The sequence below is a fragment of the Lissotriton helveticus genome, chromosome 5_1, assembly GCF_964261635.1.
Source record: "Lissotriton helveticus chromosome 5_1, aLisHel1.1, whole genome shotgun sequence".
Lineage (NCBI taxonomy): Eukaryota > Metazoa > Chordata > Amphibia > Caudata > Salamandridae > Lissotriton > Lissotriton helveticus.
Window position 1 is genome coordinate 2,140,790,519 of NC_136065.1, and position 26,611 is coordinate 2,140,817,129.

Here is a 26,611-nt window from a genome sequence, read left to right on the forward strand (position 1 = left end):
GCAATAATCAACGCTTCCCTCCTACAGGGTTCGATACCTGATTCTCTTAAAGCTGACCAAGTCATCCCCATCTTTAAAAAAACCTACGCTGGATCCTGCTTCTGCCGACAACTATAGACCCATGTCAAACATCTCACTCCTAGCCAATGTTCTGGAGAAATGTGTGCAACAGCAGCTGAGCCTACACATCACCAACTTCCACCTTCTAGATGACTTCCAGTCCGGGTTCGGACCTGGACACAGCACTGAAACCAACCTCCTCCACATCGTGGATGATGCCCTCTAAGTCCTCGACCCAGTCAAAACCTGTCTCCTAATCCTCCTAGACCTATCTTATGCATTCGATACGGTTAACCACGAAATACTCCTTGAACGCCTCAAACTCAGTATGGGGTTGGATGGCACCGTCCTTGAATGATTTAGGTCCTTCCTCCAAAACAGCTCACAGAGAATCCTCATCAACGGTAACCTATCCGCTCCCTCTCCGATCGCGGTTGGAATCCCCCAAAGATCAACCCTTTCCCCTACCCTCTTCAATCTTTACCTCGAACCGCTCACAGATGTGCTACGCACTGCCAATATCTCCTACCTCATGTATGCCGATACCACACAGATCTACATTAAAATTTCTTCCCCTGAGGACATTCTCTCCCTGAATGAGGCCTTGAAGCTGACTGTCCACTGGCTCACCGCCAACCAGCTTAAACTTAACGCAAATAAAACTGAGTTTCGAGGGGGCGTGGCTAGCAGCCGAGCATGGCGGCAGCCTAGAAGGCGAGCTCCGAGAGTAAGGCGGCCTCTGGAGCAATCCGGACATTTATCCGTGGCAAGTTCAGGTCTCTGAAGGAGGGACCCGAAGCCCGGGGCCGGGCGGTACGCGCGGCAAGAACCCCAGTGTGAATCCGAGACCTGACGGCGAAGCGGCAGCCGAGTGTCCCAGCGGCCTGGGGGCGGACCGGAATCCGGGGACTCGGGTAGTCAAGGAAGCCGGCCGGAAGTGACATCAGGTCGGTAAGGGAACACCGGAAGTGCCTGGTGACTGAGAGGCGACGGTCGTGGTGCCCTGCATAACGGTGACTTTGGGAGCTGTAGCACATACCTCCGGCGCACCCCCCAGGCAAGACAAAGAGGCGACGGCGTAGGCTCGGGGCCCCGGAGCCGAGCTGCGGGCGGGGAGACGTGGGCACCGCGGCCGAGGAGAAAGAAGATGACGCCATTGCCCGAGTGGGCGGCTGCGGAGGCGAGAGGCTCCTGACCACTGGTGCAACGCGGCAGCGCATGGGAGTGGCGGAGAGGGTCCGGTGACCGCGATAGCGGTGGGAAGACCCAGGCGAGACCTCCCCCCCCATTCCCCCCCTCCCTGGGGGCTACTAACATAGCAGGCATCATCTCTTCACTGCCGTAGCTCACAGACAGGATACGAAGCCAGGGGCAGTGGTGGAACCGCATGGCATACAAGAGGGCCTACTGCCTCACCTGATATACAACCTGGAGAACGCGGCCGGCTCATGACATTGGTTCAACGCCGCAGTGGGTGTCACCGGTGCACGGAGGGGGACACAGTGGCACTAAAATACGCAGTTACCTGGGAAAACAAATAAAAAAATTAAAAATTAAAAAAAAAAGAATGGGGCTCCATTAACCAGCAGTGCGATCCGCAACCTCGATAGAGGAGGTGACGAAGGGGACCGTCGAAGGGAGTGCCCTTGTCCTATACGGCACGGGTCAGGGATAAGACACTGAAGTGGAGCAACAGGTACTAATCGAGCAGGTCCAGCCGCCAGAGTGAGGGCGTAGATCCAGCTGCATTGTAAAGGATTTGGATGCGACACGGGTGGCACTAACACCAACCGCGACACGGCTTATATAAGCGCTAGGAAGTGACGAGTGATCCTGGAAAGAGACGGTACAGGAGGCTAACCAGCCCCTCTCTGAAGTAGACCTCGAAACAATCGAATTACCACAGTGCGAGTGGGGATATAATTGCAAATATCATAGCTGGTAAAGGAACCAAAGGTAGCACGACACAGACTCGTATTGAAAAATACACCTGCGACAAGAGTGCCTCTCCCCCCGCGGCCGGACGAGGGCAGGCCATGAGACCGGCAGATGAAGGAGGTGGAAAAAAAGCGACGCTGGAGGATGTGATGCAGGTGCTAGCACAGGTACAAACCACGGTGGGCTCCATTTCTACCGAGATAACCCTTATCAGAGCAGATCTCCATAAAATGTCCGAAAAGGGGGGGAACTGGTCACGAAATCGTTGGTGGAGGATGTGTCAGAATTACAGACGGCGATGGAAAAAATAACGGCCGAAAATAAATTGCTGAAAGAAAAGCTGGACGACCAGGAAGGGCGCTCTAGGAGGAACAGCATAAGAATCCTTGGGGTTCCGGAATCTGAAGGTACTAGAGCAACTGATCTCTTTGTGGAAGATATGATCAAAACGAAGCTCCAGCCTAAAGGTCTGTCAACCTTCTCGGTGGAAAGGGCGCATAGAGTGCCGGGAGGACGTCCGAAGCCAGGAGCAGCTCCAAGACCCATTTTGGCGAGACTCTTTAACTTCTGCGACAGGGATGCCATCCTACAGGCGGCGAGGATATCCCCTCCAGTTAAGATCCAAAACTCCACTCTAGCCTTCTTCCCGGATTATACGGCGGAAGTGGCCCGCCGCCGAAGGACGTTTTTGGATGTTAAAAAAGAACTACGGGCGAGAGAGATTCAGTACTCGATGTTGTTCCCGGCTAAACTACGAGTATTGGCGGACAACAGGACATGGTTTTTTGACAATCCGGATGTGGCCCAGGACTGGCTGGAGGGTTGGAGGCCAGCCTCTCAGCCCCGCCGCTCGAGCAGGAGACCAGGAGATCGGCATACAGGTGAACACCCGAGCTCCCAGAGGTCGGAACATGAAGAGAACAGGCGTTCCCCAGCGAGGGACAGCATTGCCGGCGACATACAGACAGAGGAATAACAGTCCGGTGGATAAAGAACATTTATTGATGGTGGACACTGCCGCGTGGGCTGGCGTGGACACTGGGCTGAGGGCCTCCGAAGAGGGGTCGCTAACTCCGGGGTGTCCTTCGCCCCCAACGAGCAAGTATATTGTGTATATGTGTGGGGGGGGGGGTCAGGCACTCTGCTCAGTTGGGGTGGCGGGCAGTTCGAGGTCCGTGTAGCAGGTGGGTAGGGAGGGGGGAGTTCAGGGGGGGGAATTTCAGGGTTTGTGTAGTTTTTTGACTCAAGGTGACATGACACGACACACAGTTACCATTGCTAGGGACCATAGACATGAGAAGACACCCTGTGACCGTTTGATTACACCACACGCCTTCTGCTCACTCCGGGCTGGACGCAACACATTGCACAGTAGAGGGGTGCGGTGGCCCCGGATAGGCCCGTCCGCGTCCCAAAAGGTTAAGCTACCCAAAGTTCTGAATGGCAATTCAACAACAGGCTGACACTTTAGAAGTGGGACATCAAGTAGTTCCGGTAACTCCACTACAAATCATGTCCTGGAATGTCAGGGGATTGGGTGACAAATTAAGCGGGGACTGGTTATGCAGGGTATCAGGAGAGTGGGTCCGACACTGGTTCTTCTCCAAGAAACACACCTAACGGGTACTGCTAGGCAGGCCTTGGATAGGCGGGGATACCAAATGATAGCACACTCGGAGTTCACCTTTGGATCGCGCGGGGCGGGCATACTATTGCGAAAATCCTCACAATTTATAACTCAGAACACCAAAGTGGATGACCAAGGCCGCTTCGCGGCAGTGCATGGACAGTGGGAGGGTAAGCCGTTGAATATAGTATCGGTGTACATTCCACCGGCGGTGCATGCAGTAGCTTTGCCCGACCTGGGGAAGTTCTTACTAGAGCTCCCGGAGGGCGATCTGATCATAGGAGGGGATTTTAATGCAGTGATACATACATACTACACAGGATAGATTCCCGATTCGAACACAAACACCTGGTCCTTCCCGGTTTGGTGACTTCCTGGAGGCACAGGGATTGATTGATCTTTGGCGGCACATGCACCCAGATGAGCGGCAGTACACCTACTACTCCGCTACACATAATAGCTTGTCCAGAATTTATTATTTTTTCACCCTGGGCACTGGCCTCCTCACGATAGATGAGGTACAGATTAGACCGAGAGGTATCTCAGACCACTCACCATTGACGTTGACTTTATACAGTCATGAAAAGACTCGTAGAAGAGTGTACCCGATATATCCAGGGTATCTCAAGGTACCCTCCGTTGGTAAAGAATTGAAAAAGGCGACCCGAAGCTACTTTGCGGAAAACCTGAACTCGGTTGAATCCCCCTCGATCTTGTGGGAAGCCTACAAGACAGTCCTGAGGGGGCAAGCCATTTCGGCCATAGCAGGCTACAAACGTGCTCAGAGGAGGGACTTAGTGGAGCTTGAGCTGGAACTTAGCAGAGCAAACGCGGCCCATATGGCGGTCCCATCGGACGACACATTGCATTCCCTTCAGTTTCGCCAGCGGCTCCATGATGACCACCTGAGGCACCAGACGGTGGCGGATGTCGCGGCGACCGCACATAGGGTGTATGACATTCAAGGGGTGTACTCCCCAGCTGTCGAGGTAAGAGAGGGAATGGCGATGGAAGCTCTCCGCGATGTACAAACACCGACCCTGTCGACGGACGCAGCAGAAGAACTCGACTCTGACTTGACAACTGAAGAGATTCAGTTGCCCATTAGCGCGATACGATCAGGCAAGGCTCTCGGACCAAACGGGATACCAATCGAATGGTATAAAACAATGTCAGAATCACTGAGTGAGCCCTTACTGGCGATGTATGAGGAAAGTCGGAAAGGAGGAATCCTGCCCCTCGATCAACGAACAGCGACTATTGTGGTGATCCCGAAGCCAGGTAAACCACCTGGTGACTGCACGTCCTATCGACCGATATCGCTTCTTAACGCAGAGGCTAAAAAACTGGCGAAAGTATTGGCGACTAGGCTGATGCCCTACCTGGTGCAATTGATCCATCCAGACCAGTCTGGCTTTATGGCGCATAGAAGCACTGCGCTCAACCTCCGTAGAGTGCATGGAGCACTGGCGCGAGCACCATTACTGACAGAGCCGGCGGTTATACTGTCCCTAGATGCCAAAATGGCATTCGATATGGTGGAATGGCAGTACCTGTTCGCGGTACTAGCCCACATGGGGTTTGGCCCTAAATTCATCTCCTGGGTGCGGCTGCTGTACACCAGCCCCGTAGCGCGTATGATGGCGAACGGGCATATCTCCCGTGAAATACCACTGGCAAGGGGAACCAGACAGGGATGCCCACTCTCACCTCTATTATTCGCGTTGGTTCTGGAGCCGCTGGCTGTTACCATCAGGAGGACCCCGCTGCTGAGGGGATTCTACTGGGACGACAATTGGGAGGACAGAGTCTCCCTGTATGCAGATGACATGCTGATTTACCTGACAGACCCGGAGAGAGGTGTCCCTAGCCTATTGGCGATATGCGACACTCACGGACGAGCATCTGGATACACTATAAATTGGGCGAAATCGGTCATTTACGAACTAAAAGGCCCTTCTCCGACTCTTCCTAACGCTTGCCCCTTGACGGTGGTGACCACCTCCTTCAAATACCTAGGGATCTACGTCACCCAAGACGTTACTGAATTCTTCAAGAGCAACCTGCAACCTCTGCTCACTCGGCTGAGGAGCGATGTGAGACACTGGAAGGCCCTTCCACTGACGATGCTGGGCAGAGCACCATTATTTAAAATGATGACGCTGCCGCGTTTCCTGTATGTGCTCGAAAACACACCGACCCTGATACCTCCAAGCTACTTCCAAAAAGTGACGGCTGTGATGACGGGCTTGTTATGGGGTGACGGCCCAGCTCGCATTGCGCATTTAAAACTTAATAGAAGCTGGTACGATGGTGGGATCGCCCTGCCAAATATGCAGTTGTATTATTGGGCGACACAGCTCAAAATTATTAATCAATGGCTGCACACCCCACAGAACGACCCGGCTTATCTCGCAGACAGGGCACAATTGGGCACACACAGTTTGCTGACACCACTGTACCACAAAGGAACAGCGGCAAAATTAACGGGACCCACCAAACACACGGTAACATTGTGGCATAAAGCACAGGCGAGACAGAAGTGGGGGGGGAGTCATCACAAAGTTAACACCGTTATGGGACACAAAGGCTCTGGGACACCTACGACACACTAAAGGGTTCACCCTGTGGGATATTATAGGGATCTCCACAGTAGGGGACATGTGGTCAAGACAGGGGGTGGTCCCGTTTTCACATCTTCAGCAACACTACGACCTGGGTCCTAAAGAAACATACAGATATGTGCAAATTAGGCACGTCCTGATGGCAGCTATCCCAGCAGGTACAACGGTCCCGGAATCCTCGCCGCTTGAGGATCGCCTGCTCACCGACTTCATGCAGGAGGGCGCTACCTCCCTTACTTATCGTAAACTGCTAAATAACCTGCCAGACCCACTAGAAAAGTTGCGGGAAAAATGGGTTGCGGAGATAGGAGATATGGATGAAACGAACTGGAATGCAGCCATGGCGTCCCCACGCGAGGCGTGCATTTCGGCTAGGTTCCGTCTGGTGCAGTTAAAAATTTTGCATAGGGTGTACTACACAAGGACTACATTGCACAGACTGCACAGGGCAACACACCCACACTGTCTCAGGGGCTGTGGAGCAGAAGGTACCTTCATACATACAATCTGGGAATGCCCAGCCCTTGTAAGCTACTGGCGACAGGTGATGCGCACCATCTCGCAAACACTAGAAGTCTCCCTAGCGCCTGACCCCGTCTGTGCCTGCTGAATGTGTGGGGCCCTAATGATCTAACGCATCAAGGTAGGCTATGGGCCACTGTGGGTATCATGACAGCCAAACGGGACATAGCACAGAAGTGGGGGGCGGCGGAATTACCAACCTTGACACAATGGTGTAGGAATATGGATGCACTTATGGTGACAGAGCGGGGGCGGTTTATAAAATGAGAGCGAATCCTCGTAAATGGAATACAGTATGGCAGCCTTGGAACACCTACAGGGGGACCTATGTGAACCTTTAGTAGAAGACGATATTGATAGCTCAGAGGACGAGATGGAAGACAATTAACTGCCTGGGGTCACTGGCTAATGATGATGCTGGAAGGATGAGGAAGTCCGGGATGCAGAACAGCTTAATAGCGTAGGACCGAATTGGGGGTGGGGGTGGGTGAGATAACTGTCTAGGATAATGTATATGTCACAAGGAACAGATAGATTGCTGATCACAGGAGATGTTGTTCATTTAACTATTGAGTCATACGTTAAAGTTATGTTATTACAAAACACAAAAGCAGGATGACATTCAATTTGGGAGATAAAAGTGATTGTCAGTTGGCCATAGATACTATTGACTGCGCTGCTGGACCACTGGTTGTCGGCTGAATAGCTGTGTATTCTCTCTATTCCATAAAGGGGGTGATTGTCTTAGCCGGCCCCAGGGTTGTAGGCGCATTACTGTACTTTACCGGAATTGTCAATAAAGTCTTGCGTTTAAAAAAAAAAAATACAACTGAGTTTCTTCTAATCTCCCCTCCCAGAACCAATCCAGACATCCAGGAACGGATCAAGGCTATCACAGAGCTAAACTGCCCTCCTACCATTGTGGACTCTGCGAAATCCCTTGGAATAACCCTTGACGGCAGCTTGAACATGTGGGGCCATATCAACTTGATGGCCAAACCTGCCAGATTTCACATGAGTTACCTAAGAAACCTGAAACCCTTCCTCGAGGCTTCCGACCTAAAAACGGCAATCCAGGCACTAGTCATTTCCATACTAGAATATGGATTCTCTACTCTTGCAGGGCTACCCAAGAGCTCTCTGGCCCCATTAAAAGCCTGCCTCAACGCCGCCGCCAGACTCCTAACTGTCTCAAAGAAATTCAAATGGAGAAGTGTGGCTCAATGGTTAGAGCGGCAGACCCTGATGCAGAGGTCTAGCCCGGGACCAGGGTTCAATTCCCCGCCTCGGCGGGTCTTGGGCTCAAAATTCCACGGACCTGATAATTCCTGCCTCGGTGCCTATTCCAATCATGGAGTCCCACTCTGCAACTCTGGGCAATAGCTTGCTTAATCTCCACAACGGCCCCCACAACGCTAAGGATGCCTGGCCTCCACTTTGGGGGTGCCCAGGAGTGGACACCTCACAGGGAAAGCCAGGATGGGTTCCACAGCAGTATTCTTACAAGCACCTTGAGACCCTTGCGGGTGAGTAGTGCGCTATACAAGTATATATTTAACCACATCTCTCCCCACCTTAAAGCTCTGAACTGGCTTCCCCTTGAGGCCAGAATCCAACTTAAACTGGCCTGCATTACTCACAAAGCTCTGTACTCCAATTCCCTTGCATTTCTCGCCAAGAAACTCGTGATATCCAGAGGAGCCAGAAACTCCCGAACTACCAGAGACCTTTTGCTACAACCAGCACGCTTCCGGAAAACTACAATCTGGCCTTCTCTGGGACCACTCCAAGAATTTGGAACTCTCTCCCGCCCGCCGTCTTTGGCACGCTTTAAAAAGGAGACCAAAACTTTCCTAATGGGCAAATTCCTCGCATAACGATCACATTACAATCACCTCAGCGACTTGTTCCTCCCACCACTTCTGCATTATCCATGGCTTTTACGGATGATACCTATTCCTGCACTCCTGGGCATCCCACCCAAGAGTTGAGACTGCGTGCCTTCTTTTATAATGTATCTACCTATTTTTGTTATCCCAAATGTATCCGGGACTTTAGACTGCTTGCTTTTCATTGTAGAATGTATCTATCTATTTTACCCATTGGTACCCTCCCCTCCTAATTCTTTTGTATACCACCCTTTAATCCTGTAAAGCGCTCTGATACCCTCACGGGTCTGGTTCGTCCTCTATAAAACTTTAAAATAAAAAAATTAATGAATTACTCCGTCATGGTTGCTACTGGGGTAGTTGTAGTAAGGAACATGTTTCCATAGGAAAAGGATGTATTGGCTTGCTTATGACAATTCTTTAAAAGTCTTATCTACCTCTGCACCTTCCTGGAAAGTTTCAGGGTCAGCTGTCAAGCGGGGGCTGAGAAAAATGAGGGGGATCCCAAAGCTCTTTTCCCTACGCAATGTCCCATAGGCAAATTAGAAACAGTTACAGCCAAAATGGCTGAAAGGAGTTATACTAAATTTGGCAGAAATCTAGATCTTAGTCCAGAAAGCTTGCCTTTTCTGATTTGGTGTAAATCCGTTCAGTCGTTTTTGAGAAATTAAGATTCAAAATGTATGTATGTATCATGCTGCTGAGGATCACCAGATAATACGGATCAACAGATGTGATCTGATTGGCTGACACAACATCAACCAATATGTGGCGGCAGCCATTTTAAAACTTAGGTATTCAGTCTTCTGTCCCGCAAAAAAGTTAAAAAACTCATATGGTGGGGGAGATGGGTAAGGTATACCCTGCCCACCTAAGCCAGGTGTTGGAGGACCCTCCCTTAGGTCAAAAACATATTTATATTTTTTTTATTGGTACCACGGATCCTTGGAGGATCTCAGACACTGATTAAAAAAAGAAGAAAGCAAAAAGGCGGACTTCTGCCACTTTAAATAGTACGCCCCCAAGTGGGCCAGGGAAGTCGTCACTATTTTGTGTTTGAGAAGCCCCCACTGCCCAAGCCTTCTGGGGATCCTGCCCCCTCTGCCAATAAGTTAGTTTATGGTGAGGGGGTATTTGACCCCGCCCCCACAAGCCTTGCTGAGGCCCCAGGGACTCCATTCACAGGTTAGTAGTCAGTATTGCTGTATATTATAGAAGAGCCTCTCTCTGACTACACACTATCAAATGTTAGGTCTTTGCATCATGCTACAGTGCATGGCTGCATCAGTGTCTCAAGCGGTGTGTACTGAAGCCCATCTTGTGCAAGCAGGACCAAAAGCGGCCTAGCGATCTATTTTACACCAACCGGTCACTGAGAATAAACAATGAAAAGTATGAGTCAGGAAGAGACCCATCTTAGGCAAGCTTGGATGCAACAGCAGAACAAGGTGTGAAGACTCTCCGAATATCAATCAGATGCAGCCTGGCCACCAGACGGCTAACTTCCTAACTGACAGGCTTGACTGCATGAAAGTGCCCATAGCCAATTATCGGGACCGCATTGATAATCTTAAGAGCCTTCGGCACGAATGATGAGGCTAAAGGATGCAATGAGAAGCTGCTGCATATGGAGAAGGTACTCTTTATAACAAAAGGTAAAAAGGAATACTTTGAGGCCTGTTCACACAGAAATAATTTGCAAATCATGGGAGTGCCAGAACCCACTGCAACAGGTAAGAGAGACGACTGAGTCAAGAAGATACTAAAAAGTATACTTGCCCAATCATCATTTGCCCCCATGTTCTTAGTCGAGCTAGCACATCGCTCAAGGGGACGGGACATCCCCCTGGGCACCAGCTGTGCTGTGAGCTGTCCTGTGGCGGAAACATTATATCTGTACACCTGAATTTTACTATTGCATCCAACAGGTGAGGAGAGAGCATGGATTCAATATGTCCTCCTATACCCCACCAGGCTCCGAGTAAGACTGGAAAGCAAGCCCCACATGCTTTAATATCGAAACTGGCTAAAAAGGTTTTCGAGAAAAGGTTACAAGGAGTGAAGGCCCTCAATGAGGCAGAAGAGGTACCCTGCGTCGCAAATGACTGACCTATTAAGTGCGTGTTGGTAGCCCCCCCCAAATCTTGGTTCCACTAGTCACCCATCTCTAGTATCAATCTATTCTAACTTGTTTGTGGATAAGAGGAATCTCAGGGGTGGCCAGTGGGCAATTTGTAAATTAATATTACTCTTGTGCCCTCTGGTTGCGGGGGTGTTCGCCACCCTTGTTTAATTTTGGTAGCTGTTGCAGGAAGAGGTGTTAACAATGCCGTCCTGTACCAATCAGGTTTGTTTGATAATAGCATTCACGTCTCAAATTTCTTTTGACCATCCTCTCACTCCTGGCCACCTCTGGGATACCTCAAATGGCTATGAAATTGTTTAGAGAGAAGGCAGAAGGATGGGGGCGCTAGGTGGCGCACTAGCGAATGGTAGCCTTGGAGTGAGGCTCCCGCCGCCCGGCGCAATTATCCGTTAAATTATCCTTTTTTCGGTACTTTTGGGGTGGTGTGCCCGTACCCTCCGGCAGTGAGAGCCCTTCTATGCATCCTGGAGGAGTTCTGGACCCATCGTGGTGCGGTGTGGTCAGGAGCCGCTCGTGAAGTTTTACCGAGACGGACCTGCGGAGCAGAGAGTGACGACGGCCGGCCGCGCTGTCTACGCAAGCCTGCGGCTGCAAGCGTGGTCCTGGGCCGCTTCTAATGCGCACTTATTGGAGCTGGCGCGGATCACCAGATACACCTTACTGGCGACTTGCGGACTATATTGGCACCTTGTTACTGCCTCCCCCTCCTACTGGCGACATCACGCTACGGACGACGACCGCTTAGGGGACCTGCGGAGTTGAACTGAGGCCTTGCTTTTTCTGGTGCTCCCCGCGCTGGGCTGGGACCCCGTATAGCTTGTTCCGCCGGTGCTAAGGCGGTGCTTGCACATTTGCTTGGTACTTGAGGCCCGAGTGCACCGTGGGGCTTCTGGACAATCGATAGAAGGGGCTTCCCGCTCCGTTGGGTGAGTGAGGCACCGGGCGCAGCTGTGTTTGGACATATTGTACTGCCGACACCGGGGTGACCCTGCTTCATCTGGAGAGGTGGTATAGTGGCCCTCTTGGGGGAAAGCCGAGACCTGGCGAGATTTGCTGCTGAGAGCGTAAGTGCATATCGTTGAACTTTTCGGAGGGAGCAGCGCATGGCTGGAAGTATCCGGGCCTGGTCGACCATTTTCTTGGACGTTAGCGATTGCAGTGGAAGACGGATGTGAGGCGGTGGCTGTTTGCTTGCAGGTGGATCCTACGACGGGGTGCGGGGCTTTTCCAACTGGCCTGTGTGAATCGCTGAGACTGCCGGTGGCTTTGTGGCACCCTGACCTGCGATCGAAGCTAAGGGGGCCTCTGTGACATAGTCAGCACTTCGTGCTCCCTGCACCCCCACGCCAGTACGCCTATCTTTGGAAGATAGCTAGGCCTCTGTAACGCAGCGTGAGCCGTTCGCTGAACGCACATTGCTGCGACCATGGGCAGGCCGGACGCCAAGCAACCTAAACTTACTTTTGAGGCGACTAAACGAACCACCCGCACTGGGCCGGACCAGCAGGGTTCGGCAGGAACCAGTGGCGCCACTGGAGGATCCTCCGAACCGGCAAGCGACCTACAAGATGTTCTTCGAGAGGTTCGCCAGGGGTTTGCCACGATTGCGGATAAGGTGGACAGGATATCGTCGCGTATGGACGCAGTGGTTCAGAAGCTGGATGTTCATGACGAGCGCCTCAAAGAAGCGGAACAACGCATCTCCGATCCGGACGATACGATGGCACGACACACCTCCCAGCTCTCCCGCATGGACAATCTACTGCGAATAATTGCTGCTAAGAACGAGGACTCGGAGGCGAGGAGTAGACGCAACAACGTTCGCATTTTAGGTATTCCAGAATCGACAAACACGGGCAGGATGGAGGAATATGTGGAAAAGCTTCTGCTGTCAGCGGTGGGGTCGGAGGCCTTCTCTTCCCAATTTATAGTGGAGAGGGCACATCACACACTGGGCCCCAGACCTAAGCCTGGCGCTGCTCCCAGACCCATTATTTCCCGTTTGTTGAATTACAGAGACAGAGATGCCGCCTTGCGAGCGTCTCGTAGCGCAAAATCGCTCTCATTCGATGGCAATTCCTTTACTATGTATCCTGACTTGGCACAGATGGTCCAGGACGAGCGACGTAAGTTTCTGGATGTAAAGACCAAACTTCGAAATTTGCAAATAGACTATGCCCTGCTTTATCCAGCGCGCTTGCGGGTCACGCATCAAGGTCGACAGAAATTCTTCACTAAGCCGCAGCAAGTGGAAGAATTTATCAAACACTTCAAGCGCTCCAACAGACCTGGAGAAGGTGCGGAGGGGCCTGAGGATGCTGCCCGCGAGGACATGGAAGAGGAAGAGCAGTGAACTGACTTGTATTGCTCGACTATCATTGTCTTGATGGCCTTCTATGTGAGTAACACTGTTATGAGGGGGGTGGGCTGCCGAGGAGATGGGGGGTTTGCACTGCCCCCATAGTACTTACTAGATCTTCGCTGGGCACCCTTCTTTATCACCTGGGGTGGTTGCACAATGTGGCCACTGTGGGTGTGAGGGGTTGTTGTGTTGCCGCCTGGTTATATCTCCCAACGGGAATTACCCTATGGACTTTTGTTGTTACGTTCCAGTGAGGGTGCACTCTGACCCTTGGTTTCTGGGAGTTCATGGGTGGGATGGGGGGGGGGGGGACGATACTGGCAGGTTGGGGTTGCTTCAGTGGGAGAGGGGGATGTGGGGGAGTGAGTTGGGGTTGCACAGTTTGTATGGGGACGGAATACACAGCCTTAATTTGAGTGTGCGCATGTTGCGGATGTGTTGACAGCCGTGATTAGTGCATGGCAGCCTATGATGAACAGAGAATTTCACGAAGTACGGCAGCAAAAGTGGAGACATTTGGTAGAACTGATTGATGCGGCAGGATGGAATCGATGTGGTCACAATGGATAATAGATGGATATATATGTTGATCATCCCCAATGGGTGAGTTGACCTCGGGTGCATGCACGGTGCTATCATGGAATGTGCGAGGGCTTAAGGATGCCCGCAAATGTAGGCAAATTTTAGCTTATTTTGACAGTCATAAGGTTAATGTGGTGATGCTGCAAGAAACGCATATTCCCCCACGGGTTACTTCTCACTTTGCTAGCAGATGGGCAGGTGTTAGAGCATTTTCCAATTATTCGTCATATGCCAGAGGCACGGCCATCCTTATTCATCGCACGACACCCTTTACACTTTTAGGTCAGCGGATAGATAATGCGGGGAGATATGTTGTGCTCTGGGGAAGATTGGGTAGAGACACTGTCACATTCGCTAATTGTTATGCTCCCAAAGTGGACACGCCGGAATTCTTTACGACACTGTGGGGAGTGATATCGGATGTTGGTTCCCATCACATCATATGGGGGGGGCGACTTCAATGTGGCCATGAAACCTGGATTGGACAGAGCTGATGGGCAGGCCCAATATCATCCTAAGGCGAGGGAAGTGTTGAGAGGTATCGTTGAGGATGAGGGACTTATAGATGGCTGGAGACATTTGCACCCCCTGGTCAGGGCAGGGACACACTTTACTTCCTACACGGGGACCTGGGCGAGGATAGATTATTGTCTATTGTCTAGAGATCTTGCTCCTTGTATAACATTCGCAAAACACCTGGCCAGGACTCAATCTGATCACTGTCCGGTGCTACTGACCGTGGCTATGCCCTAGACGCACATGGCGGCTACAGCCGAATGCCCTTTTGGACACTGTCTTCCGTGAAGAACTGAGGGCAGACATAGAAGATTTCTTTCCCCGTAACAAAGACACGGTTGACAGTGTCGAGACGGTCTGGGAGAGGGTGGTGTATCGCTAAGAGCTTTGGGGTTTTGCGGGACATTCAGCACACACTGCGTAGGTTGGAAGGGGAATTGCAGGGATTAGAGCGTCAGATGTTGAAGGACAGTGCTGGACATGTACATCACCAATTTCAAACTAAACTTTCGGAGTTTGAGGCAGAGGCCCAGCGCGAGGTGCAGTTCAGGGGTAAATACTGGAAAGCTCGTGCATATAACGAAGGAGAGAGACCAGGTAGGGCGCTATCTATGGCGGTAAGGGGTGCACGTGGTACTAACACCATCTTGGAACTTGAGGATACCGCGGGAGAGGCCTGTAGGGATAATGATCACATTCTAGCTACACTTCAGTCACAGTATATGCATCTATACACCACCCAAGCATCTGGGGACATTGATCTGGAGGGATTTTTGGGGGAGCTGGCGTTATGCTGGCTGAGTGACGTACATAGAACATTCCTCAGCGCCCCATTCGAGCTGGATGAGATTCGTGATGCCATAATGTCCCTTGGCAGTGGTAAGGCCCCCGGCTTGGACGGACTACCGGCCGAGTTTTATAAGTGTTATATTGATGTTATGGCCCCGGTGTTACGAGAAGTGTTTGAGGACTCTCTGGAGGTGGGGATCTTGCCCCGCTCTATGAGAGAGGTGGTTATCACTTCCCTATTGAAGCCAGGTAAAGCTCCAACGCAATGCGACTCTTATCGCCCCTTGTCGTTACTTAACTGTGATGCTAAGATCCTCGCCAAAGTGTTGGCTACGAGACTCTCCTTACTCATGACCAGAATTATACTCCCCGACCAGTCGGGCTTTGTCCCGACGAGGGCGACCTCCCATAATCTAAGGACCGTCATCTCACTTATACAAACTGTGGCCCCGGAACACCCCTTGGCTGCGATATTCTTGGACGCATCTAAAGCGTTTGATTCCGTGGAGTGGCGGTATCTGTTTACCGTCCTGCATAAGATGGGATTCCCTCCGATTTTTGTGGGGTGGATCAAACTACTATACACTGATCCTACTGCTAAGGTGCTGGCAAATAGTCGCTTATCGGAGGCTTTTGCAATCACTAGGGGTACTCGTCAGGGATGCCCGCTCTCCCCCCTCTTATTCGCCATAGCGATAGAACCTTTGGCGTGTCGCATATGTCAGTTGCACAAGCACAGCTCTTTCCATTGCTTTCAGAGACAGCTATCCATATCGCTTTATGTGGACGACGTGACGCTCTATGTCAAGGACCCGCAGAACAACTTGAATTCCCTTCTGAGAGAATTTGTGGTTTACGGTGGGCTCTCTGGAGTGACGATTAACTGGGGAAGTCGCAATTGTTTCCTCTGACTGCCGCGGTGTCTGAGTTTCCGTAAGATTACCCCTTGGAATGGTGCCACACGGATCTACGATACTTAGGCATCCAGATCTCTAGAGATAGAGACGAGACGCTTCGGATGAATTATGGCACGGCTGTCACCAAACTGAAAGACTCGGTCACGCGTTGGATTAGTCTTCCACTATCTATGGCTGGCAGAGTATCCCTCATCAAAATGGTCGTACTGCCTCGTTTTCTTTATTATTTTCTTAACATTCCTTGTTATCCGGGGTCCTTTTTTTTTAAGACCTTGTAATCCGAATTGATTCGACTGGTATGGGGAGGACGCCGGGCGAGGCTCAAATGGACAGTCATGGCGCAGCCTTATGCTGTGGGGGGCTTCGATATACCGGACTTTGAGGCATACTACCTGAGCGCGCAGGCACACTACTTGTATCACTGGGTGAAGCCTACTAGTTTTATGCCACAGATAGCCGTGGAAGACTGGATTGCCCACCCGTTGCCGTTGGCTGGAATTGTTTATGGTCCTGCTGCGGTTTTAGACACTCCGCCTACCACGGTGACATGCACGGTCGATGCCTGGCAGAGGATAGTGCGCCGTGTGCAGGCTCCGATGCTATATGCGCCCCGAATGCCCCTGGCCTACCACACTCGAATAGCGTTGCTGCAAGAAGCGGTCTTCCATAAAATGTGTCGCCGGCTCAATATAGTAACGTGGGGTGACTTGTTTCTTGGTGGAACATTTCACTCCCAAGAACAGTTCTTTGGTGAACATCCCCCCAGTCCGCTGGAAGTGTTCTATTTTATACGTCTGCGCGAAGGCATGAAGGTGGTGCTCCCGGATTACCCCTGGGAGCCACCTTTCACGGTTCCTCTTGATGTGGTCCTGAACAGCTCAGATGGCACACATCTAGTGTCCCGCATATACAGTAGTATCCGTAGTGAGGTGCCGGTTGTTACAGGTTCAGCTAGGGCACATTGGACTACCGATTTTGGCAGTGAGGTGATGGAGGAGCAATGGGAGTATTGCTCTGGACGCACAGGGACTTTGTTGTCGAGTTGCCGTTTCAAAATCATTCACTATAAGTTTTTACACAGAATGTATTATACACCGGCTCGCAAATATAGGTTTCGTCTAGCAGACTCGGACTGCTGTGAACGTTGTAAGCAGCCTGGTGCGGGATTTCTGCACTTGGCGTGGGAGTGCCCACAAGTGAGAGTATACTGAGAGCAGGTCCATGGGGCACTGGAGCGCATGACGGATAGCACCATTGCTATTGACCCTCTCATATTTTTGCTGGGTTACACAGCCCAGGTCCCGAAGAGTTGTAGGAAGTTCACTAATGTGGCACTCCTTCTGGCCAGGCGTCGGCTGGCGTGCAGGTGGGGGAGGGGGCGCGCCCCCAAATTTAAGGAGTGGATGCAAGACATGATATACTATCAGGAGCAATATGGGGTGTATACGGAAATGCAACCGATGACATCTAGGTCGGCGGATATCTGGGGTCCGCTTCAAACATCTCTGATAGAGACGGCAGCGCAGGCTACTGTAGACGCCCTGCCGGATACAGAGGAGAGGTATACCCCTACATAATCAACATCTCCTATTGATAGATGACACGTCCATGATATGCAGCCGCTAGCGTCGCTTTCACTCTAACACATGGTCTGTAGTGGGCAGCTCGGGGAGTCATGCCGCGAGAACATTGGCTATAGATGGGGAAGGTGAGGATATTTATATGGTGCATTAGGTTTGTGATGCCAATCCCCCAGGTACACGGGGTACGTACTCTTTCATCTTTTGCGCTGCCGCCCAACTACGGCAGTATACACCGCGGGTACTCAGTGCCTATTCTATTAGTGCGGTGACGTATATTTATATAACGGATTGCACGATCGCGTTGTCACTAGCAACGATGCATGCCTGTCTGATTTTTACGGTGTACCGAGATAAAGTTGTGAGACTGTCTGTTTATTCCATGAATCACATGCCTCTTTATTGATTGCGTATTTATATTTGTGAGTTTCTGTCTTTTCCAACACTGCTGTAACGGTTATGCTGACAATAGTCCACTACGCGGCCGGCCCGAAGGGGTTGTAGGCGGCTTGCTGTGTTATTTGGTTATTTCCTTTATATACTACACATGGATGCTTCAAATTATCGCATCTTGCTGCCGGCCAGGACATGGTTGTAGGCACCAAGCTGTGTACCTTTGCAAGAATGTCAATAAAGGTTTTTGAAAACTAAAAAAAAAAACAAAAAAAAGAGAGAAGGCAGAAGGATTTTGCTGGATTTACAGGCGGAAGGACTGGGAGCTCGAGAGACTCACGTCCTGTCGGCCATGTTGCTTGGCCATGCCCCCTCTACGTCCATACTTTGGGAATGACAGCTACATTGTGAGGTGCCTATTGGAGAAGTCTGCAAGGGGAGTACCACTGGAACATGGTTTTAATTCCCCCTAGACTGGCGCTATGCAATGCTTTGTGAACAATACACATGGCTTTAAAGGTGACCCGCTTCTATATTGGAAGCCAATGAAGTTCGCACAATCTTTTTATGACAGACCTATATTTCGGAATATCTAATGTCAGCCTTGCTTTTTTTTTGGGATACATGAATACTGGGCGGCAGGTGCCCAATGAGCATCCCTCGCAGCTCCTCTGTGGCGTAGGAGTAGCGTCATTGCAAACCAAACCCTATGAAGAGACTCTAGTACCCGAAAGGATTCCTGCATGTCCACCGTCCAGAGCTACAGGTCAAGGATTGAATGCTGGCTTGGTACAAAGGATGTTAGCATGTGGGTCACTTCCATTAAACATGAGCGGGACAATGGGACAACAGACACATGATCAAAAGAATATGAAGACATTTATGTTGTGAGAAAATTAAATGACATATATGGGTTAAAAAAATTGCCTACAACAATATCACAATGAAGATTTATATTTAAATAAAATAATTCTTTGTAGAATCATGAAAAATTGTTATTCACCCATTGTTCAATTTCAATCGACATATTTGGCCAATAAAAACGGGAGGAAATGCAAACAAAAAAATAAAACATTAGCGGGACGCAATCTGATCATGTCCCGGTCCTTACAGAGGTAATCATCCCAGTCCCCCAGTGCAAACCATTTACTTTGGGATTGTAATGTTATGTTACAATTAGCTTTTAGAGCGCAAGTTCACTAAGGAGGTTTCTTGGCGCTAAGGGTTTGGAAGCAGAGCAAAAATGAAAAATGAGACAATCATGAGCTTGTGTTAAGAGCAAAGTTTTTAATGAGGTTCTGAAGCTTTTGTAGGACTTTGTGGCTCTAATATTGTGGGCGGTGGGAGAATTAGAGACACCATGAGCAAGCACTGCAAACCTGGTTCCCCTAATTTCTTCCTGTTGAATTTGGGGACCTGGAAAAGTATGTGATGAGCAGATCGGTGATTTTAATTGGGGATTTAAGGGCTAGATGTAGGTAATTGTAATTTACCGATTCGAAAATACAGAATTTTACGGATTCAGTATTTTCGAATCGGTAAATGCAATGTAGATAAAAAGTCGGTAAAAAATACCGAATCGTTAAGATTCGGTATTTACCGAATCGGTATTTACGGATTCGGTAATTGCCATTCATGTCAATTACCGAATCGGTAAATACCGATTCGGTAAAATAGGGAAAAAGTCAAGGGTAGCAGGGTGTCACTTTGACACCCTGTTGCACTCCTGAATAGAGCTGGTGTGCACATGTGGCATACATACATGCCCTAAGGGCATGTATGTCTGTCACATGGTACAGGTGTAAATGCACAGATTTGCATTTACAGGAAAATTCCTTATTTACCACCAACTGCTAGTTGGTGGTAAATAACGAATCCTTAAAGCACAAAAGCACTCTTTAAGGTGCTTCCTACATCTCATTTACCGATCGGTAAATACCGATTCGTTATTTACCGAATCGATCAATATACCACCTACATCTGAAAAGGCTATTACCAGTCAGTAACGGCCGATTTCGGCCGTTACCGACCGGTAATAGCCTTCCTACATCTGGCCCTAAATCCCGAATTCTGGAGGTCAAAAAGGAGGTGCTATTGAGAATGGCGGGTTTTGAAAATTGTGCGAGTTTTAAAAAGACATTGATCCAGTGTAGTTTATTCATCAGGGGTGTAATATGGCAATGTCTAGGTTGACGACGGACCAATCTGGCTGCGTGATTTTGGACAATCTGGAGTCTTTGACTGATTCCCTTAGGAAGGCCTAAATAAAGCGCATTAGCGTAATCAATTTGTGACATAACAAGCGCAATTATGATCTGGATAATGGCCTCAAAAGAGAAGAATTTCCTATTTTTATTTTATTTTATTTTGTGCAGCTGGAAAAAATCAAGAAAAGGTCACTGCTCCAATCTGAGGCTTCATTGAAAGATCCTCTTCGACTAGAATACAGAGGCTTTTGACCGCTCTTTTTGGGATGAGGCTCCCAACGCCAAAGGGAAGGGCTCCAAAAACGCAGTTTGTTTTTGACCATCACTGCCTTCGTTTTATCCGAGTTCGGTTTCAGTTGAATGCAGTTCATCCAGTCCTGAATACAGATCATGGTGTTCTGGAGGAATCCAGTAGATTCTGGCGTATCATAGATATTAAATTACAGCTGCATGTCATCGGCATAATTGCATATCTTTACGTTTGGCCTCTGTAAAGTGCGTACCAGTGGGCGGATATACAAATTAAATAGCAGGGAGGACAAAGAGGATCCCTGACGTACTCCAAGCATTGGAACAAGAATTGGTCCAAGGAGCCCTGTCGAACTCGGCGTTCAAGGATGAACTAAAAATAGTGATCCAAGAATATTTGGCTCCAACTCTGCGCATAGTGCAGATACACTTTGGGAGGCATTTAAAGTAGTAATCAGGGGTGTCTGCATCACCAAGCACTCATAGATCATGCAGGCCGCTAGAGCTCAGCTGGATGAAGGCGAACTACATGCTCTGGAGACTAGGTAAAACAACGAATGGGGTAAGAATGTACTTGCTGAAATCTAAACTAAATTAGAGGAATATAAGGAAGTCGCAGTAGGGAATTAATTATCCAGGCAAAAGAAGAAACGTAGGGGTGTATGGGAAGTGGGAGAGACCGAGGAGAACTGGAGCTGAGCGCCACAGGCATGTTGTGATATAACCATGGTTATGCCTGGGACGGGGGGTCCTATATGCGGCAGAACAAATACTGCAGGAATTCTATGCCAATCTATATGATGCCACATCCAAACCTCTTGGCAGAAGCTCACTGCTTGACGCTATAGCACTCGCATGGCCAGAGGATGTACAGCGGCAATATTTAGATCTGCCAACTGCGGTATAGGAAATTACCCAAGAAGCCCAGAGTATGTCAAGCAGCCGGACTCCCAGAACAGGTGGCGCAGCCATTGAAATCTATAAAGAACATGGACATGTCCTTGCCCCACACCTGTTGACCATGTACGAGAAATCTCAAGAAAAGGAGCTGTTCCACCCTCCCTCCAGGAGGCACTTTTATTTACACTATTGAGGCGAGGCTCACCTCGTGAAGCACGTGTCACGCCCTCTGCGCCTGGGTCAGTCTCTGCCTCCTGGGATATGTCATGGTGGACTTGTTGGCATCTTTACAGCAAGTGATTGCAGCTCATATGTGATGTGGTATCTGCCTCAATGGCCTTTAAATCAACTTGTTGAATCACAACTGCATGGTAAACCACATGAGCTTACAATCAATCAACATTTATTACCCAAAATCACCTGTGAGGGTTACAAGTCGGCCATTGACGCAATTACATGCGCCAGAGACTGGATTCAAGAAAGGCAGGGCATGCGCCAACAATGACGTCAACGTTGCTGACAATAATCATGATAGTGAGTCAGATGAGACTGGAGGTTTCCATTGGTGATGATGATAAGGAGGACAGCGAGCAGATCAGGAGCCAGGATTGGGAGATTAGACAGCAGAAGATAATGCAAGTCCAGATCAGGAGCCAGGATTGGGAGATCAAACCGCTGCAGAGGACGCAAGCCCAGATCAGGTGCCAGGATTGGGAGATTAGACAGCTGCAGATGACACAAACCCAGATCAGTATCCAGGATTGGGAGATTAGATGGTTTCAGATGACGCAAGCCCAGATCAGGAGCCAGGATTGGGAGATTAGACAGCAATGTGCCTTTTCGTTGAGTAAACTGATGCAGGGACACCTCCAACCTTGAGTTGGCGGAATCGAAGGAAATGAGGTAGAAACGTACCCTTTTTCATTTTTCACTTCCTTTTCCATCTCGTACCCCATTGTCCAGGTCCTACCTGGCTACTACTTGCCAATACGCTAATCAACTCAGCTGTCCCTGGGATCGAAGGTAAGCCTCTTTTTCTATGTTTTGTGCATTAACATTTGCTTTGACCTCGTGTATTTTTACATTGCTCTTACATACAATGTTTTCCATATGTGTAATGCAGCGGTGTTCATATTGAAAATTATCAAGTTGAAATGAACACACATATTGACACTTAAAAAAATATTTGTTTGTTGTGGGTGTTATGCTGTGGTGCCTATGGTTGTACACTCAATAGTGTGTTTATGTTGTTTGTGTGCTATGCTATATGTAACAAAAGTGGCACAACACATTACCTACATATATTTTGAAGCACACAACGTGTGTAGTGGCATTAATAAGTTCTACTGACCAGTCTCCACTTCACCAGGGTCTCACTCCGTCAGGAATCTGCCACTAGCACAACACCAGCACAACGGGGAAATCTAAATACGATTGGCGCAAACCAGCCAACCTGACAGTGACGGAGTACTGTTAGACAGCAGAGGGGTGCACCACTTACACCTCGGTAAACAGTCTGTTGATGTGGATGGCGGTTCAACCAGCACACATCTAATTACAGCGGACGGGACTCTATCAACTCAACTGAGTACTTGTAACTGCCGCAATGGAGAGACAACAGGAGTCCCATCAATATCTAAATCAGACCCAAAGTCATTAGAGTCCAGGTATCGGTTGAGAACCCATTCATATTCTTTAAGTTTGAAGTTGGGAACCATGTCAATAAAAATATTGAGGCGGTTTCAGTATGTCTCAAACATGGGTGCCTAAATCTTCAAGTGCAGTGAACTCAGTTTGTACCATACACTATAGTTTTCCAATATACCAGAACTGTGGAAACAAAATGATTACTTACCTGTAGAAATTACACAAAAAGAGTTCTGAGCACTAAATAGACAATCAAAGACTTAGTAGTCCATGCAATGGTGTAATTACTAGTTCAGTTCAGTTCGTTTTTATTTCGACAATTAAAAATCATCATAAAAATACATAATAACAAGGGGCGTGGCTTAAGCGCCAACGAGCATGGTCGCCTGAGTCCCGAGCTCCGGGCCGACCTCGGTATATTCTCCTGAATTATCCCTGCCCCAGCTACGCCGCCGACCTGTTGTGGACCCTGGAGGTCTTGGGACACCTCGACGGGAGTTAGGAGCTGAACGAGCTCTGTGGTCGCCCCGAATCCGGCGGCTGACGGGAGATCGTCCCACTGAGGAGCGGCCATCTTACGGTGGGCCTGCAGCCGGCCCAGATCCCCGGCCTCGATTTTTGAGGGGCGGACCCACCATCACGGAGCGGGGATCGGCGCATTCGGGGGGCTGACCCGGCAGTGCGGGACACCGCGACTTCCTTGTGCGGGCACCCGGGGATCCGCGGCAGTGCCTGGCGGGTTCGTGAGGACGCCGGCCCGGATCCGGGAGGGGCGCTGCCGCCGCCGCGGCTGGCCGGAGTCGCGACCCCTGCTGTGGAGTGCGCCGCGCCTGGAAGAGCCAAGTCGGACCAGGTGCTGTGGGGTGCAGCGCTGGGACCTCGCATCGGACACCCTGGGGCTGTGGCCTTGGCTGTTAAGGCGGTGACGGCCGGGCGCTGGGCTCGGGAGCGGGTGCCGGGTCCTCGGGGGCCTGCGATTACCCGGATGGTGGCCTGAGAGCCGGGAATCCTCAGAAGCCCACTCGCTCCTGGAGAGGACTGTGCTGACCCGCTGTGGAGGTGCCTTGGAGCTTGTGGCGCGGGATCTGACCGGCGGGTGGCTCTCGATTGGCCTGTGCTTGTACCCCCTGGTGTGCCCCCTTACCGTTGGACCTAGTGTTGCGCTGGAGGGGGAGCGGAGCCTCGTTTGGGCTCCCCTGGTTCGGACCCTGTCTCCCGGATTCTGCGGTCCCCCACCAGGGGCCTGGTGTGTTTTGGAGCGGCCTGCATGGCTAGCGGCCTATGTTCACGACCCATCTGGAAGTAGCTGCATGACATTTCCTTGTGCTGCCCGCCTGCCCTCTCCCTCTACCACACGCGGGCCTACCACGTGGAGGTGAGCCCTGCGACCTTTGTTCCTTCCAGGGGCAGTTCCCTGGTGTTGGACGCGTCTGTGTGCGCCAGTGGCGCGTCATGGGGAAACCGCGGAAGGGTGCTGGTGCGATGTCGGCGGATCGAGCTGAGGACCCCCCGGAGGCGCACGACCATCGACCGGCGGATGGCCAGGGCACAGGCCTTCCACAACAGCAGATGGACCAGATTCTCAAGGCCTTTGGTGACACGAGGGAGGCGCTACATCAGGATATTGCGCAGGTCTCTACGAACTTGGGCCTCCTGAAGGCGGACCACGATAAGCTTGCGGACCGCGTCAAATCTACGGAATTGGTGCTTGAGAAACTCGAACCAGCCCAGAAATCGACGGACGCCACGCTGGAGGATCTGGCGCGTAGGGTGCAAATTCTGGAGCGGAGGGCGGCTGATGCTGAAGGGCGTAACAGACGCAACAACATTAGAGTGGTGGGCTTGCCCGAAAACGTCGAAGGGGATGATATGGTCACTTATCTTGAACGTTGGCTGCGGGACGAAGTGGCGCCGGAGGGCCTGACGAATTTCTACACCTTGGAGAGAGCTCATAGGGTCCCGGCCCGACCTCTGGCTCCTGGTCGTCGTCCCCGACCTGTCATAGCCCGTCTGCTCCACTTCAGGGACCGAGACATTGTTCTGCGACAAGCCAGAATGAACGGCCCGTACAAAGTGGAAAATGCGTCTGTGTCTCTCTTCCCTGACTACTCTCAGGAGGTCCAGCGCGACCGCTTTTCCTTCGTGGCTGTCAAGCGAGCTCTCCGTGACGAGGGGGTTCAGTACTCCCTGTTGTTTCCTGCGCGCCTGAAGGTGCTGGTGGACGGAGTGGCGACGTTCTGTAACACGCCGGATGAGGCCTGGCAATGGCTGGAACGGTACCGGGCAGGCAAGGATGGTTCGGGAGTGTGGCCGGGGGCTGCTGAGGATCGGCCGCGGCGGAGCAAGCGCACTCGGAGGCGGGGTCGGAGCCAGCGATCTCCACCGGCGTCGCAGACGGAACTGGAAAGGCAGGCAGCTTTACAAGCAGTGTCTCTTATTTCTGGAGTGGCGGCGGTGGGCCCTGTGATTGACTCGGGCTCCCGTGTGGGCTCTGATGAAACGGGACAAGGAGGCTCGGATGGGGGCTCGGAGAAGGAACTTGGAGATTTGCTTCGGGTTACCCCCCAGACCGCTGATGGACTGTTGGACGAGTGACTGTCTGGTAGCTGTGCAGGGAACACTAAGGAGGGGTGTCAGGCATATGGCGATGTCTATACCTGTGCTGCTGGGGCTCCTCTTGATGGGATGCCGGGTGGGGTTACTTTTCCTGTCCTCATGGGGTGTTGATGGTGCTGAGGGTGCCACTTGGCGCTCTGTGCTCGATTGGGCGGTGGCGCTATCTGGGTGGTGGGGGGAGAGGTTCCTTCTAGACTGGGGTCGGCCCACTACGGAGCAGTGGTCTTCGAGCTGGCCTGCCGGAGGTGCTGAGCTATCCCCTCTATCTCACATATTTTGTGAGTCTCTGGTGCTTTCCAGAGCTTCCCTCATTTGTGGGGGTGGGAGTTTGGATGGGTAGCAACTGTTTGATGCCTGTTCTGGGGGTGGGTGGGTGGGGGGGGAGTTGTGGGTGTGTGTTGTTGCGGGGGGTTGTCAGTGTGCCGCTAGGGTCGCCCAGGTTCTGTTACTGCTATCGCTTTACCAATGGCTGCTAAGTTGGAACTGAAATATGTTACGTGGAATGTACGGGGGCTCAACTCTATAAGTAAGAGATATAAGGTACATGCATATTTGGTGCGCAGGGGGGTTCAGATAGCCTTTCTGCAGGAAACGCACTTGACTCGGGCGGAGGGGCATGCACTGCAGCGGCGCTGGAGGGGGCAGCTCTACTACACGACCTACTCCGCTCATGCTAGGGGGGCACTGATTTGGGTTCGGGCGGGTGTCCCCTTCCAGCCCCTGCAGACGGAGATTGACTCGGAGGGGAGGTTTGTGGCAGTGTTGGGGAGGTTAGATGGCCGGGACGTCACGCTTTGCAGTGTTTATGTCCCTAATTTCGATCAGGCTGCGTTCTTCTCGGCCTTCTCGAAACGGTTAGCCCCTCTGTTGATCGGTACGGTGTTTATGGGGGGGGACTTTAACACGGTGGTGGATGTAGATTTAGATCGCTCGCATCCGCCTCTGGCTCAGTCGGGGGTGCACAGGGTGGCCAAAGCTCGGAGATCCTGGCAAGACCACTGGGGCCTACTGGACGCTTGGCGTACGCTTCATCCCACTGATAGGGAC